Source organism: Bos taurus, chromosome 12 (genome assembly GCF_002263795.3).
Source record: "Bos taurus isolate L1 Dominette 01449 registration number 42190680 breed Hereford chromosome 12, ARS-UCD2.0, whole genome shotgun sequence".
In the NCBI taxonomy this organism is placed as follows: domain Eukaryota; kingdom Metazoa; phylum Chordata; class Mammalia; order Artiodactyla; family Bovidae; genus Bos; species Bos taurus.
In genome coordinates this window covers 30,930,912-30,943,719 of record NC_037339.1, presented here as the reverse complement: position 1 = coordinate 30,943,719, position 12,808 = coordinate 30,930,912, and the positions used below count along the sequence as shown (strand labels likewise).

At 53.6% G+C, this 12,808-nt stretch overlaps 1 protein-coding gene and 1 long non-coding RNA gene across 6 annotated transcripts in view; one reads left to right on the top strand and one right to left on the bottom strand.

Moving 5' to 3' along the window:
- The window catches only part of SLC7A1 (solute carrier family 7 member 1), a 62,558-nt gene extending 52,984 nt beyond the window's left edge, over positions 1–9,574 (bottom strand). For 4 of the 5 annotated variants that reach the window (XM_024999940.2, XM_024999942.2, XM_024999941.2 and 1 more), the window contains exon 1: positions 9,308–9,574. The gene's annotated coding sequence lies outside the window, so the exon portion shown is untranslated. Of the gene's footprint in view, positions 1–1,166; positions 4,012–9,307 lie in introns of those variants that run through there. The other variant, XM_059892099.1, reaches the window with a different exon arrangement.
- LOC107132982 (uncharacterized) overlaps positions 7,129–12,808 on the top strand; it is a 33,289-nt gene continuing 27,609 nt past the window's right edge. Inside the window, exons 1-2 of the long non-coding RNA XR_001501498.3 lie at positions 7,129–8,577; positions 10,124–10,344. This is a non-coding gene — a long non-coding RNA (uncharacterized lncRNA). The remainder of the gene's footprint in view (positions 8,578–10,123; positions 10,345–12,808) is intronic.

Sequence of the window (12,808 nt, the reverse complement as noted above, 5' to 3'; positions counted from 1 at the left end):
CCCTCACCGGGGCAGGCACATGCAATCCCTGAGACCAGGGTCGTTCCTCCAAGCTGACCTCTGGAATGAGATGCTGCGTTATTAAAGGACTTTCTAAGTCAGAAACACGGCGGCAGACAGCCTACCATTGTAGCTTGGTAGCACTGATGCTCGAAGATGAGACGCTTCTGGCAAGTCAAGCAAAGTTCCCAACAACAGGACAGGTCAGGCCGATGCAAAGAGCCTCAGACACAGCACGTGAGAGGCTGTCATCTTGCCCCATCTGTGAAGAAGCCTAGTGGCCAGACCCAGGAAAACCCCTCCTTGCAACAAGACCTGATTATTCCCAAAACAGAAACGTCACAGGACGGTCTGCAGCAAAGCACAAAAGGTGGTACGTGTCTGTACCAAAAAAAGCCCCAAATAAACCCCAAATCAAGATGCCAGGGCAGAGTTAATTAAAAATAATTTAAAATTAAATTTAGAATAATTTCTCGTTCTTTCCACTTGCCAAAGTGTTACTACATAGCTCAAAGGCACCCCTCCTTTTTTTCTATCTTAGCATAGTTTATTTTTTAACTTTTTATCTTATATTGGGGTATAGCTGATTCACAATGCTGTGATAGCTCCAGGTCGACAGTCATACACGTACCCATCCTTCCCAAAACTCTGCTCCCATCCAGGCTGCCACATAAATTGACCAGAGTTTCCTGTGCTATACACTAGGTCCTTGTTGGTTATCCATTTAAAGACATCCTCCTCCCCCGCCTTCACCCCACTTTAAACTGTACTGCTGTTTCACTAATTATAAAAATAATTCTTTCAACAAACATTTGCTAAGCACTCGTTCAGGGGCTACATGCCCAGGAGTGAACAAAACAAAGCCTGATTTTTAAGTGTTTTCTTTCTGTACAAATACAGGCAACTCGTTGAGATAACACTGAATATGAAAAATTGAAAATTTTTCACTTTTAACAGTAAAGTTTTTCCCATAAGATCAGATGTTCCCTGAAAACACTTTTATTGACTACATAATATTCCACATGGACAGTGTCATAATTTGCCCAAAGGTATTTTCAAACGCTCACTGACCTCACGATAAAAACGCAAACAAGAGACGCAGCTAAACACAGCATGTTAGACCCAGATTTAGGACCTTAACGGGGAAAAGGAAGATACAACCTTACCGATCACGGACGGAGGGCAAGTACACGGTCACGGCTTCCCCGTGGGCCACGGTAAGGCCCAACTCGTGAATCTCCCTTTTTTATAAGCCCTACTCCCTCTTTGATCCAAGAGAACATTGTCTGCACAGAACAATACGTTTTCATTTCAATTTCCCTTCTTTTCAGGAAAGGAAATGTTTGCACTTCAAAGGGTTCCTTTGAAGAGCAGCCTCCGGCCCTGGCCGGTCCAGGTTAGGAGTTCCGCGGCCCCAGCGGGGCGTGCAGAGTCTGGGCGGCTGCCCACCGCAGCCCCTCTCCAGGCCAGCTCCTTCAAGGAGAGGGTCTGGTGCGGGAGAAGAAAAAACAAACATTGGAAAAATACTCGAGGCTTTTGATCGTGGCCTTCAGAGGCCCTTTCTCACACAGTGTGGATTTCACAGCCCAGGGAAACTGAGGCACAAACGCCAGGGAGCCAGGTCCTAAGAAACCAGCCCCACCCAGTAAGGAGGTCTTCTAAGCTGGCAGAGTGGAGCCCTGGGGGCATTGCTGGTGATGATCAAGGGGATGTCTGCGATAACCGAAACGCACAGGCAAGATCCACGCCTCATCCAGCAGTTTGGAACCTTCCCCGGGAACCTCAGCAAAGACTAGGATGCACAATTTAGGGTGTCCCCTTTTCTCTCTCCACTAGCCTCTCCTGCAGGCCCATGCCCCTACCCTCTGCTGAGTCTGGGGAGTCAGGGCTTCACAGCAGACAAGAGAGGGCCTGCAACATTTCTTTTCAAGTCGTGAACAAGTTCTGGGTATTTAATAATGATCTCCACCCTTCCCCACCCCGAGGGGGTTAACTGCCTGTTCAGGTGGGCAACCGGCCAGGGGGTGGGCAGGGGCGTGAAAGCTTCGGCTCCAGACAGGGCGCCTGCTGCCCGGGGGCCCCAAGTCTCTGCTCGGGGCTCCCGCCCTGCGTGTTCGGGGTGCAGGTCTGAGGGATCAGGTCGCCCTGAGCTGAAGACTTCCGACCACCCACCTTCCCGCGAGCCCGCTAACCTGCCGGGCGCTCGGCCTCCTCGTGTCCTCCTCCTCTTACTTTTCTGTAGTTTCCCAGTTCTTCACAATAATGCAGTCTAACTTTTAGAAAACATTTTTTCCTTAAAGAGGCTTATAAGAGAAAGTTAGACCACAGTTCCATTGAAAAAGCCTCTCCCGAAAAAGGGAACAGAAACAAGCTACCTATGCGCACATGGAAGGGACATTATTTGAACAACGGAAAGTTGACTGTGGACGAGATGACAATGTCATAACGTTAAATTTCCTGGTTTTGATGTCGTACTGTGCTCATGTAAGAGAACGAGAATAACCTTACTAGGAAACACACTGAAGCTTGCAGGGCGGTAAATCAAATGACATGATGTCTTCGACTTATTCTGAAAGGGTTCAGGAAAAAATACATATATGTGTGTGTGTAGATTAACTGATTGACAGATAAACAGAAAAAAGGAATAAAATATAAGCAACGGGTGATTTGAAAAAACTGAGGAGCTCCTCTAACTCCTGCAACTTTTTCTTTAAGTCAGAAGTATTATTCATGAAAAGCTGAAAAGTAAAAGAAGAGAGGAGAGAGGCAGGCAGCACTCCAGGCCTCACGACAAGACCAAGGTCCCAGCCACTGGGGCCCAGTCTCTCCAGGACTGCTGCTACCCTGGCTACCCTGGCTCAGACAGCCCCCGTCCCCAGCATTCTGAGGGTGTCAAAGAAGCATCTCACAAGGAAGGAGACCCCGCCCCACCTCCCACACTACTGAAGTAAAGATCTGGGCCCAAGGACCACTGCCACCGGCCTTGAGAAGGCGGGGGCAGAACCGGGAGGGAAACCACGCTTCCCTGCAAATCAGAGCCCCTGCAGAGAGCCCCCCACCCCAGCAGAGCTGGAGGCGGAGCAGAGAGGACTGATGCAGACCAGAGAAGCAGGGCTCCCCGGGGCCTGGCCAGAAGCCCCACATCCAGCCAGCTCTGGTGATGCCAACGCCAGACTGCTGCTGACCCACAAAGAACGTGGCCCAGCCTTGTCACACACGTGCCAGCGCCAGGTCTGACCACTGGCTAGCACAGCTGTCCCGGGACTCCAGAGCTCCAGCTGCACCAGGAGCCAGGGCTCAGAGAGAAGAGGGCTGCACGCCAAAGACGCAGGGGCAGATACAGAAATAACGCGGGCCGCCCCACAGCGGTGGGACAGCTGGCTCCTGCACCTCCAGAACTTACTTGGAACCCACAGAGCCCGGGGGGCCTCGCCTCTCCAGGTCCATGTGCTTATCTCAGGGCCCACCTCAGGCCCGCGCACACACGGATGCCAAACCACAGCCCCGAGACAGCTGCAGCCCCAGACAAGGCCGTGATGCCCACGGCCCTGGGCACATTCGGTGTCAGGACCCTGTGGCTAGGTCCCAGGGGCAAATCCACGCTCTGCCGCTTACAACCCACACCTGTGCCCATTAACAACTTGCATCCCTTCTCCAGGCCCCCTCCCCATCAGCCAAAGAGCAGAACTGACCTCACTGGGTGGCTGTGAGGATTAAATAAAAAACACAGAAAGCGCGAAGCCCACAGTGAGCGCTCACAAGGGCTTGTAGTCTGAGTCTTACTCAGCCCCAGGGCCTCTCCCTTCCTTCCTACTTGGTCTAAGAGACTTTGGTTAATGGCAAATAAAAAGATTTGGGCAGATAAAAGGATTCAGAGAAAGAGAGCGTTTCCGTGCCAACCTGAAAAGGTCAGCACAAGCATCTTCACGGGTGGGAAGACAACGGTGACAAGGATGTGATGAAACACCAGTCAGACCACGGTCCCTTCTTTCCCCTCGCCAGCATCCCCAGTGATGGCCCACCACCCACCCACCCACCCCACCCCTCTCAAGGATCTACATCACCCCTCCAGGAAGGAGGAAAAACGGTGGGAAACAGACATGGCCCAAGTTTTTAACCCCAAAGCCCTCAGGGTAAGTTGGACAAAATGTCTGGGATTGGGATGGATGAGGGTGAACACCTTCCAAACAGACACACATGCACAGCCTTTCTCACTCAAGCACACATATAGGCACGTGCACACAGACATAGGCAGGCAAACACTGAGAACGGGGCCGGGAGTTCTGCCTCCCAGAGGCGTGGAAAAAAAGTGGAAGTGTTCGTCAGTCGTGTCTGACTCTTTGTGACCCCGTGGACTGTAGCTCGCCAGTCTCCTCTGTCCAGGGGGTTCTCCAGTCAAGAATACTGGAGTGGGTTGCCATTTTCTTCTCCAGGGGATCTTCCCCAACCAGGGATTGAACCCATGTCTCCTGCATTGAAGGCAGATTCTTTACCATCTGAACCACCAGGGAAGCCAGCCCGAGACATGAGGAGGATTCAAACCCAAGGTTGTGGATCTGAGATCTGCAGAACCGGCCTCCCTGACACCAGGCCCTTCACCACCCCCTGCAGTGCGGACCCAGCTCCAAGGAGAAGGGACTACACGTTAACATCTCGGGAAAGTGGGCGAGCAAAACAAAGCTGTTGCAGATTTTGTTTTTCTCCATGCTGAAATCAAAGAACTGAGCTTTCTCTCCAATATAATAGCGAATATTTACATGACGCACTTGGTGTGTATCAGAGTTATGTGAGGTGCATAACCTGGATTATGGCCTCATTTAAATCCCCTCAACCCTACACAGTGGGTACTAGGAGTCAATTACTCTGCAGGCAATACAGAAAAGAATTTAAATGTGGCTCTGAGAAACATCTTAGAAAAAGGCATTTTAGAGATAAGTGGAGCCCGCTCTGGGGAGGGGGGCCATGAGGAGAGCGGGGGTGGGGGGGCCGCCCGGGATTGGCACCGTAAGCGGGTCTCGAGGCAGAGCCCGCTGTGTGCCCAGCACGTGCGCAGCAGCCTCTACTCCTACGTAAGTAGGAAAGCACTTGGTTCTCCTACACAGGAATCTTATCTGCACAGATATTTGGAAGCTCTAGGGCAGGAAGACAGAGTGTTAAGGACACAACTGCGTCCAGAGGGGAAAGGTGATTCCGGGAAAAGGGAGACAGGGTGGAAATCCACACTGTCCTGCTAACGCAAGACCTCGTTTCTCCCTCCTCTGTTTAAACCCACCCTCTCGGGAGCCTGTGAAGCCTTTCTGGAGCTTGACTTCTGGTTGCACTTATCAGGAGGCTGGCAGAGGAAAGAACTTATTTCACGAAAGACACTAAATGTGTTGACTTAGTACCTTTATTGGGCTTCCCTGGTGGCTCAGATGGTAAAGAATCTGCCTGTCAATGAAGGAGATACGGGTTCAATCCCTGGGTCGGGAAGATCCCCTGGAGGAGGGAATGGTAACCCACTCCAATATTCTTGCCTGGATAATCCCAAGGACAGAGGAGCCTGGTGGGCTACAGTCCAAATGGTTGCAAAAGAGTCAGCCACGACCGAGCGATTAAGCACACAGGCACACTCAATCCGGCACGCCAGTCTTTTGGTATTTACCCAGAGGAGTCACTGCATCATTACAAAGCTGAGAGGGAGGCTTCACACGTTTGCAGGGGCTGGACCATCCACAGGACCTTCCAGAGGCCGCACACAGATGCGACGGAACTGGCCGCAGGGGCCTCGGGGACCCCGTTCTTGGCAATGGACCACAGGCCCCAGCTCCTGGAAGCAGCATCCTCACTTCAGGGCAATGATCTGAGGCTGCACTGAAGCTGTAAAGCCTTCGAACTCCACACTGACGTGGTCTCTTCCCCGAATCTACCACTTGGCGGTGCCCCCTCCTCCCCTGCTAGTGATAACAACCAGAGGAAAAGCCAAGTGACAGACCCATGTGTGGCGTGATGGGGGACCTCAGGTCAGAATCTATTCCAACATGTGGCCTGTGTCCCCTGGATGAGCGAATCGTGACACCTTTGCAGGGAAATGAGGACAGCAGCCCGCCCAGTCCTTTCACCACGTGCTGCCCGTCCTTCCAGCAGCTTCACAGAACGCACTGAACCACCATGGTAGGCTGTGACTCGCTTTGCATAAGTGTCGGGGTGGCTGGTGTCAAAGCTGCTTTGGAATTTGGGGGGAATACCAGAATACAGAGAAAGAGAAGCCGCTGAAGTCACTACAGGGCTGATAACCTGCCGCCAAAAAGGCTACTCTTCTCCTCCCACTGGAAGTGACCTAAAACCTTGGGGGTGGATACAACTTCAGCCTGAAGCCCAGGGCCAGCGGCCTCAAGCCCAAGAAACCCCTGGAAGGCAGGCATCCTGAAGACCAGGAATGAAAAAGCAGGCCCACCCCATGGCTGCTGTCCCGCTGCGGGGCCGACCAACTAACCACAGCCCGGAAGCCCTCTGGAGGGCACAGGAGGCCGGGGTATCGCACACGACTGCAACAGGGCAGGTGGGGCTCAGTCCTGTCTGTGAGCATGCAAGGGTCTGAGAAAAGCCAGCTGTGCCTGTTACAAAGTCCTTCCCAACACGCTCTTCCCGACCTCACCAGGACGGTGGCTCCGCTCTCCTGGGACCCACCTCTCCGGCCTCACCTGGATTCTTCCTTTAAATCCACAGAGGGAGCGAGGACACCAGCCTACAGATGGCGCAGAGCTCAACCAGTCACGTTTCTACCAGTTCCACCCTGTCCAAGCTGCCACCATCCAGCCTGCACAGAAGTGACACACGGTCACTCTCGCTTGCGCAGAAGGAAGCTCGACTTGCGTTTCTTTCCCAGACCTGACTACCAGCCTCTGCGCTGGCCTGCCCGCCTCTGTGCCCGCCCCTTCCCCATCTCTTCTCCACACCAGGTCTGAAGGGACCCTGGCCCTCTGGGACAGCTGCCCACCACTCTCCGTCCCTGAGAAAAAAAGTCAAGTCCTCCCGTCCCAGGGGCCTGCCCTCAGCTGGAGCAGATGGGGGCGGGCCCGTCTGCAGATGCACTCCAGGTGGAAGAATGGCCATCTCAGAAGATGCCTATGGCCCAGATAACTCCAGCCAAAGTGTTACTCCCTCGTTCGTGTCTGACTCTTTGAGACTCCATGGACTGTAGCCTGCCAGGCCACTCTGCCCATGGTATTTCCTAGGCAAGAATCCTGGAGCAGGTTGCCATTGCCTTCTCCAGGGGATCTTCCCAATCCAGGGATCAAACCTGTGTCTCCTTATTGGCCAGCAGATTCTTTACTGTCTGAGCCATCGGGGAAGTCCAGACAACTCCAGGGTCAGAGGAAAATGTTTCTTCCCCAAACAAGGACACACTTATTCCAGCTTCAAATTCCTCCCTGGGATTAACGGACCAATACCTCCAAATACATGGTTAATAATGAAAGGGATTAATTTAATTAGACACAAGGCAGGGCCCTCCAACATAATTACATATTTTTACTGGCCTGAGTAGACAAGAAACTACAGACTAGAACAGTCAGTAGACATGTGTTTAATTCCATCAAAGAATGAAAGCTTCTACCAGATATAATTAACATGTGTCTTAAAAAACAAGCTCCCCAAGGCCAGCAATCTCATGTTTCAAGCCCTGTTTTCCTTTAAAGCAAATAATTATATGCATAAGAGCATCCATGTGGCTCAATCCAGATTTAAACAACCGAGAGTACATTTCTGATCTCTATTCATGCTTGTCCTGTTCAAGTGAAAACTCCTCTGGCACGCTTTAAATTTTATCTCCAATAATTAAACATGATCTTAATATGCTAAAACCTTTCAAAACTCTTTGAATCCATTGTTTACTTTGTCCCCCTAAGTTTCTATTCTGACTGTGGGACTTAAAGGCCTTTCGTTTTAATGACAGATGGGTGTGTTCAGTGTAAAAATAATAATTTCCACTGAGATCAACTAAAAATGTTGGGGTGGGGTGGGGATAAATGTATCATGGTTTCCTAATATCAGAACCACACACAAGTGGCAAGAAACTGTTAAGATAAATCCCACAGAAATTGCAATTCAAATTAAGCACAATGAGGAAGCTCTGCCAGAGGCCAAAACACAGTTCTCCCCGGTCATATGTTTAAGAGCTCATTTAGGGAAATACACCTGGGATGGAAACCCTGGCCCCCTCCTCTGTCGAGGAGTCTGGAATAAAATCTACTCCAGGTTACACCTGAGAGCCTCAGGGTGGGTGCTGGGCAGTGTGGTTTTCTTCCAGGGGCACTTGCCTGGCTGTCCTAATCACACAGGTCAAGCACCTCTCCCCTCCGGTTCTCAGAGCCACGGAAAAGGGATAAGACCAGCGAACAGGGCACGCGGCGGTAGTACTACTACAGCGCGAGGCTGCTGTGTACACACAGGTCTCAGGATGACCGCCGACCGCCTGGCCTGGGAAGTTTTCTACTACGTAGAAAGGAACACACGGAGAATAGGTCGTCTCGGTGAAGCCGGAACTTCCTCCCACCAAAAAAAACCATACGGGAGCCGTGATCACCGGCCGGAGAGGTCAGTTCGGGTCACAAGGAAGCCCACCCGGTGCGGGGGTGGGGGTGGGGGGGGTGGGAACTTCCCCTAAGTAACCCCCCGTGGGGGACTGGGTACGAGGTGGAGGCAGGCCGGGGAACTTACAGGGGTTCCAGGGAGGAATAGAGGTGGGCGCCGCGGCCAGTGCACGGGGTACGCAGCGCCGTCACCAACCGGCCACCTGCCGCGGGACCACCCCGCGTCCCCCCCGGGGCTGGCTCCGGACGCGCGGCCGATGACACGTCGCGGACCTCGTGGCGGGGTGGGGTGCTCCGTTGTGCGCCATGTAAGGGAAGGTCTCCCGGATGCCCGCCGAGTCCTGTGCGCGCCCACCCACCCGCTCCGGCCCCGTAACCACCGGTGCGTCCCGGCGCCCAGTGCCAGGCAGGGCACGCGTGGCACCCACCCCGAGGCGCCAGGGCGCCCACGCTTACTCACGGGGTGTTGCATCATGCACCACGCCGCGTCTTCAGGGAAGCAAAATGGACTCCGTATCTGAGACAGCCGCATGGGCACCGGCCGCGCGCACCGTCCGCCCGCCTGCCAGCCCGGCCCGCGCGCCCACCCAGAGAGTGCCAGCGCACCCCCACCCCCGACCCCCCGCGCGCGCGGACCCTGCGCTGCCCTGCCGCGGCCCCACGCAGCGCCGGGATCACCCCCCCCCCACCCCACCCTACGAAGGTGACCCAGACTCGGCAGGCCGGGCACTCACCGAACCGGCAGGGAGGCAGGATGCGGGCAGGACCGTCGCTGGACAGACGCCCTAGCCAGGGCTGGACTGATGGACGCTCGGTCGGACAGAGGCGCAGCTGGACTGGACGGACGTTCGGCCGAGGATCGGTGGGACTGCCGGATGATCTGGCGGAGGCACGGCGCGCGGGATCGGAGGCTGGTGTAGCCGACAGCTGGTAGTCCCGCGCTCCGCTAGCAGGGGACCCGCGGCTCACACCTGCCCGCGCGGAGTGAATGAAGTGTGGAGGGCGGGAGGCATCCTGCGCGCGAGTTTCATCAGCCGCGCCCCGCGCCCGCCCTCCCCTGCGCCCGCCCACCCCGGCGCCCGCCGCCCGCCGCCCGGGCCAGCGGGCCCGCGTCACCGCCGGGCACCAATGGCAGCGCGGCGCGGCCGCTGCTCCCGGGGCCGACCGCGGTGGGGGCGGGGCGCGGGGCGGGGCTCGTCTGCTTCGCGCACGGGGCCCCGGCCTGGGATTCCCCCGCCGTGGGCGGCGCTTGCAGACGCGGCGGCCGTCGCCCGCCCCTACCCGCAGCCCCGCCCCCACCCCAGCGTGGACCAAGCTGGTGTGACACCCACCCCCCGCCCCGGACTGTCCACCCCCGATCACGGGCCCCAGCGAGTGGACAGACACCACGCTCTCGGCCAGTTTGCCTCCTCTTAAATGAAAATATTGGGGAGACACGTGAAGGTGTTTTGGGTTTTTTTTAAGTATTATTGTAAATCTTTTCTTTGTCATCGGAATATTTATGACTATTGCCTATTTTTAATAAATATCACATCCTCGCCCCTTGTCAGGAAGAACCAGAAAGCCCGAGTGCGCCTGTGTCCCGGCGGCGGGACTAGCGCCTGCCTTTGCAGGCATGTCACCGAGGTTACTTCCGCACCTGCTGTCCCCAGGAGGGAGGTAGCAGAGACCGAATTACCCCCGTGCTCACCTCGCAGGCTTCCTCTTTGCTCCAAAAACCCAAGCAAGAATCACGATCTCTAGAACTCCAGTAACCTTTGACATGAAAGAGGTAAGTAGGTCATAAATTAATCCTTCCGGCCTCCTAACTTTGTAGGAAAGAAGGAAAAACCATAGCGTGGTGTCCACGACCTTTAAATACTCTCCACACTTCCTAACCGCCTGCCCCCCCCCCCAACAAATGTCCTTGGTCAGTAATGGGGGCTCATTGTCACAGAGCAATATTGTCACAGAGTGCCATACACTATTACTACTCATTTATAAAGCGTGTAACTGCAGGGTGCCAGCTTCAGAAATGTTTTCATGAATGCATAAAAATAGGTTAGTATTTGCAAGGCACTTTGCACAGGGCTAGAGAATTCCATGGACAGAGGAGCCTGGCAGGCTACAGTCCATGGGGTCCCAAAGAGTCCGACAGAACTGAGGGACTAACACTTTCACTTTCCCACTTGGAACAGTGCTCAAATCATAGTGAGTGACTGCATAGGCGTTGTTTTAAAACAGTACGTTTCAATTGGAACTGTCTGTCGGTGATGTGATGCTCTCAAGTTGCATTAAGGAGGTCTCCTGTGCAGAGGAGAATCCCACCGTCTGAATCCCACCTTCCTGAATCCCAGAGTTTCCTTAACGCTGACACAGACAGACAGAAAGAAGCCTGGTTTGCCTTTGCCCTTGATCTGGATTTGAATCTGAATTCTACTGTTTCCCTTGTGGCTCAGCTGGTAAAGAATCTGCCTGTAATGCAGGAGACCTGGGTTTGATCCCTGGGTTGGGAAGATCCCCTGGAGGAGGGAATGGCTACCCATTCCAGTATTCTGGCCTGGAGAATTCCATGGTCCATGGGGTTGCAAAGAATCGGACACAACTGAGCGACTTTCACTTTCTACCACTTCATTCCTGTAGGGTTTTCTGCACGCTATCTCACCTCTGTTTGGAGCTTATAAACCTGTGTTCTTAGCAGACTATCCCTTAGTGCCTGAAATAAGATTGTGGGATTTTTTGTTTGTTTGTTTTAAGTAAAACAAAATTTGATGGATTGTAGAGATGCTCTGCTTGTGTGGCCGACATGGAACATAGAGTTAGTGTTTGTAAATTCTGAGATCAAGTGTTCCAGGCCCTGGTGGATGTATGGGTCATCGTAATCCAGGAGATTTTCGGCAATGTGCCCAGTTCAGCAGTCCCACCCAGCAGACTTCGCCTTCAGAAAGGCGATAGGAGACCCTCTGTGACAAGGCCCTCTAGCTAGCAGCTCCCTGGTAGGAAAGAACGAATGTGAACTGGCAGAAAACTAATTATGCTTGGAGGCCACGTAGTCTCGAGACTGCAGGACCACAGGGAAGCACACGCAGCCAGGCCCTGGCGCTGACAGCGCTGAACTCCTCACCACAGAAGACCCATGCCTCTGTTGGGGTTATTTAGCAATCTGTAGCGATTTCAGTGTTTTCCCACAGTTGTTCTCCTCCCTCTTGTCCCGTGTGCCTAGTGTGGAAGGTGGGAAAGCCGTCGAGGTTCTCCGACGCCTCCTTGTCTCAAACAGTGCAGTGTCATAGCTATGCTGCCAACACAAGGAGCGCTGGCCCTAGATGGGGACGAACACCAAGGTCCAACTGCAGAAGGCTGGTGTCCCCACTGTGAGCAGAGAGGCCAGTAGGCACAACAGCTCTCTGGCATCAGCTGGACGTGGCCATGAGCCTGGGCTGCATCACCTGTGAAAGGAGGGGGTCAACAACTCAAGCTGCCCCCGACCTCATCTTCTTTTCCTCTGTGCTTCTACTGTCCCTTCCTCCGCCTTCTCATTGGAAGATATGAAATCGAAGAAAGTGTCACCAGCCCTGGAGCCAGGTTTCTGATTCTTTTCCATTTCCCCTCAACCAGGTAAGGCCCCCACCTGTGAATCCTGGGGTTCTGTGTGGCACCTGGAAACTGCTCCCCGGACAGATCATTGTCATTTGTGAAACTGTTAGTTGTTCAGTCATGTCCGACTCTTTGCAACCCCATGGACTGTAGCCCACCAGGCTCCTCTGTCCATGGGATTTTCCTGCCAAGAATACTAGAGTTGGTAGCCATTCCCTTCTCCAGGGTGTATTTCTAACCCAGGGATCAAACCCATCATTCATAGGGCTTAGCTTATTCCTGCAGAAATTTGATTTGACAAAAACCATCCCGTTCTTTGGATTTCTAAAAGGGTGTGCCACTTGGTGTGGCGATACACCATTTTCAATCAAACCTAGACACAGTGGTGACTGCACTCTGAAAGCTCTCATCACAGATAACGCTTTCCTGCTATATTAGGATAAAAAAAGAATGAGGTCTCAGCTCACCCTAACACCCCGGATGTTTCATCAGGGGCTTTCCTGTTAGCTCAGATGGTGAAGAATCCACCTGCCAATGCAGGAGACCTGGGTTCGATCTGTGGGTCGGGATGATACCCTGGAGAAGGAAATGGCTATACTATACTCCAGTATTCTTGCCTGGAGAATCCCATGGACAGAGGAGCCTGGCGGGCTACAGTCCAT